This window comes from Adiantum capillus-veneris, chromosome 15 (assembly GCF_014529385.1).
Source record: "Adiantum capillus-veneris isolate H3 chromosome 15, ASM1452938v2, whole genome shotgun sequence".
Classification (NCBI taxonomy): domain Eukaryota; kingdom Viridiplantae; phylum Streptophyta; class Polypodiopsida; order Polypodiales; family Pteridaceae; genus Adiantum; species Adiantum capillus-veneris.
Genome location: NC_140945.1, coordinates 64,470,991 through 64,475,143, shown reverse-complemented (window position 1 = coordinate 64,475,143; position 4,153 = coordinate 64,470,991). Strand labels below are relative to the sequence as shown.

General features: G+C 49.0%; 1 pseudogene; it reads left to right on the top strand.

Annotated features, from left to right (window-relative positions):
• Positions 1 to 1,149: 1,149 nt before the first annotated feature.
• On the top strand, positions 1,150 to 3,389 carry LOC147440793 (uncharacterized; annotated as a pseudogene).
• Positions 3,390 to 4,153: the final 764 nt, after the last annotated feature.

Below are 4,153 nucleotides of genomic sequence, written 5' to 3'. Positions count from 1 at the left end.
GTAACATCCCTCCCATCAGGGATAGCAACTGTCCTCAGTTGCTCAATAGAGAAATCAACTGGACCGTGAGTGATGGAAAGTGTGGAGAAGGTCGGGAAAATTGCGAAAAAACTTGTCATGCATCCATTTGGCATCCTCTCTAGGGTGGCCCTTGAAAGTCAAAAGGTAACGGTTATAAACCATTCCAGTGTGTGTAGTGGTGGTCTCATGATCAATTATTTTATCAGGGATGATTTGCTCTTCTTGGTCTACAAGTGAAGGTGGGTCTTCATAAATGTGGTGTGTAGGTAGGGGTCCTCTGAAAGGTCTTAAAAGACTAATGTGGAAAGTATTATAAATGTGCCTGTGTGAAGGTAAGTAACTATTAAAATACATTTCAAGCTTAGGCTTCTTGTCAAAATAAACACCATGATCCAAAATATAGTCAGTATCCAAGCATGAGATGAGGACACAGAGAATGCACAAGATCTTAAGAGCCCTCATGCCCAGCATATCCTGCATTAAACCATAGAAATTGGCACATGAAGTGGCCACAAGTGTGATTATCTGAAAAGAAAACTTTACCAAGAATTTAGTACCTGCTAGGGTTAGTAAGCCCAAAGCTACAAGATATGCAATACCATAGCAACTTGTTAAATTTCTCTTTTTTATGAAATAAGTAAATTCTACTATGGAGAAATTGGTGTATTTTGTTATACAGATATGTTTCTATGTAGAAATAGATTTAGCATACTAGTAGTAATGATGTCATTCTAGCAACTTCGGCTTGTTTGAAAAGAATGTAAACCATTGTAAATCTGGAGTTTGAAGCTCACAATTCTCGAGAGAATTTTGTACTTAAAAGTGATTGTATTTGTGATTTGTCAACATTAGAACTAAAAGTGGACTTTGTGCCATGATAAGCGGGGGATTCCCCTCTGGGAGAAACCTATGAAGGGTGGTTTGTGTTTAGCAGGCGTCCGTGTAGAGTATTTTTCCAGTGGGAGAATATCAATCTTGGGAGAGGGCCGTGAGGTCTATAAGAGGGACCCCCTTGCCGGATTAGGCGTGTTCCCGCGTCCTCTGTGGCCCGCCCAGGAGGGCTGCGTAGCTGAGGTTAGAATGCCTATTCTTAAGGGAACCCGGTGGAACACTCTTTACGGGCAGGTAATGGGTAACCGGACTATGCAAAAGGAGACCCTCATCTTCCAAGCTCGCTATCTTTGCGACCCCCCCTTTGAGAAGGAAAAGGAGCTCGACCTCTTGAGAATCCTTGAAAAACAAGCGGATGAGCAGGCAGGCGAATATGGAGGAGATAAGGCTGAGTTGGACCTCGAACTGGACGCCCACATAGGGGCGTACTGGCCGATCGGTTTAAGGATACCTGGGCCTACCTACTTTCGGACGAGCAGTGGTATGAGTATAAAAATCAAAGGTGGGATAGTCCGCCCAGATGGGCTTACGAGATACTAAATAAGATAGAGGAGGAGATGAAGGGAATGGGGGCTGCATTTACACGACCCCAAAGGAAGAGAATGAGCTCCCAACATCTTCTTAAATCAGTAGAGGAGCGCCTACGCCGGCTCCTTAAGCGGGCCAGGACGGTTGCTTCAGGGCTCCCCTTTCTCAACGGAGTACTTGTTCCTCACGAATCAGGGCCGCTGTTACACCCGCCCAGTCCCTTGTGGGTCTGCACGAGCTATGCAGGTATTGAGCTGGATATGTGTACACCAATGACCCCCATCTAGAAAAGCTTCCTCCTTACCCTGATGGATGGAGACGTCCTAAAGTTAAACTTGTTGAGAGCCTTCCTGAGGCTAGTCTTTACATTGGATACCCGCGAGCAGTTTAGTCTCTTTCTGTGGGGGCCCGGGACCACGGGAAAGTCGACCCTAACAGCGCTATTGGAGCACATACTAGGGGAGAGGTGTGAGAGCCTGGACGTGAGCCGGATAGCAAATAGATTTGAGCTGACACTGGTTGAAGGTAAGAACTTGCTGCTCTTCCCAGATGTTACTTGACAACCGAGTAATGCGGCTGCCAGCATATTAAAGAGGTTGCTCTCCAACGAGAGGGTAACTGTGGAGGCTAAAGGAAGGCCCGCTATGTCGGTTAAGGCCGGTGCCCACTCCCTTTTTACGGCCAACTGGAGGTGGCTTGACGTGGACCGATCTAGCGGGAGGAGGAGACGCTTCCTCTTTATACATACACCCAGAACGGTTACGTGCCTCAATCCCTTTCTTATTGATAGGCTCAAGGGGGACGCCAGCGGGCTAGTTAACTGGGCCTTGGGAATGCCGCCCGACAAGACCCGGATAGGTCATAGTGTGGAAGCCCTTAACTAGTTAACAGGAGGCGGGGCAGACTGCTCAGGGCTTATCGAGTGGGTGACGAAAAAGGTTAGATATGACCCAGGGGCCGAAATACCACTAGGAGCAAAGAAGGTGCCTATTCGCGGGTCTCTCTACGAGGATTATATCTTCTACGTGGATGCAAATGGGATAGAACCTATCCAATTTAACCAATTTGGGGATGCGCTAGACGACGTCATAAGGTCGCAAGGGTATCGCGACGTTGTTATTAGGAGGAGATCTATCGGGAGAGTAGTGCAAGGGCTAAGGCTGGGTCATGGGGAACCCATAAGGAAGAACAAAATAACAGGTTCAATGCGGTACCTGATAAAGACTGATCCTTGGCCGGGATTTAAGGAGGACAAGGAAGGATGGGAATGCGAAGGCTGCGAGACAGTTGACCACGTTGAAAGCGCGGGCAATGTCGATAGTGTCGATAGTGCTGATACTTTATCCAGCGGGGAACACGTGGATGGAGAGGAAGAGGAGACCAAAGCAGAGGGTATCCTACCCCCTAACCTAGGACCAGTCCTGGAGGAAGGATAGGCCGTGGAAGCCAGGGAGGGAGAGCCTCTGCCTAATCTAACCCCCCCGAAAGTGGAGAAGACCCTAGAATTCTTGGGGCAATATCCAGAGCTTAAAGAGGCCTATGGAAGAAAGGAGGTATGGACAGAGGACCAGATAGTTCAGTGGGCTGTATCTAGCATTAAGGTAAGGGAAGGTCTAAAGGAACAGGTGGGGGGGCTCTATCTGCAGGCAGAGAAAGCCCCCCCACAGACGTGTTACGGGCTGCCACCCTTATTACCGAGTACTACCTTGGCTGGCTTGCCTTACACTCTATCAGGCCAGTTGGGCTCTGGGTTATCGAGGTTGGCTGCCACCCCCTCTAGATACGAAGAGCTCGTTAATCTTCTCAATGAGGAGAGCAAGGCTATTATCAGCACGTGTTACCTACTGTTCCGCCTATTTAGCCCCGAGAATGGCCCCTATTGCAACCGTAAATGCCCCGAGCAACACCTCTTTGCCACGTCATATGCTGAGCTCCCCAGCTACTTGTGACTAGTCCCGAAGAACGGCTTTGGTGCAGCCACCCTGGCCAACCTAAGACGCAACATTAAGAGGGTCATTCGGCGGGTTATCGACCAGCTAGTTCTTCCCAATGAGCTTACCCTGGAGGAGATCGACATGGTGGCATGCCACACAGGCATCTATGCGGGCCTCATGGGCCAAACTAAGGCACCTAACACGTGGGAAGCGTACCAGTCCGGGTCCTTCATGATGAACAAGTGGGGAGACGAGTGCCCCAAGCCTCTCCTTAAACGAATACTCTATTCTGGTCTCAATGGGGCCAGCTTGACTAGTCAAACGGGTGCCATCTCATTGAGTATTAGAGAGGCACACCAGACGTCCCTATCCACCAACCTCATTGAATTTCAAAGAAAGGTCTTGGGGCACCCCATACTACAAGAAGTAGCCCTTTTCCACAATATGGTGGGTTCAAGGAACCTCGTCTATCTTCCCTCCCAGACGAAGCCATACTACGGAAGGCCTGAGGAGGAGTCTCTACCTGGAAAAACACGCAGCCTATACCACAGCGGGTTTCTTACATCTCGTATACTTGCCTCCCACGAAGTCGTCCTTCTCATGCATATCGTCTCTCACTTGGAAGAATATCGCTTGGGTATCCCTGTAAGTCTAGAAAACAACAGGTTGGTCTACCTTACTCGACGCTCCTGCTGTCTTTCTGCCCTTCACTCGTTGGACGCTTTGCTCAGACAAACCAGCCTGCGCTTTCTAGGGCTCGAAATACCATTAGAACGCAA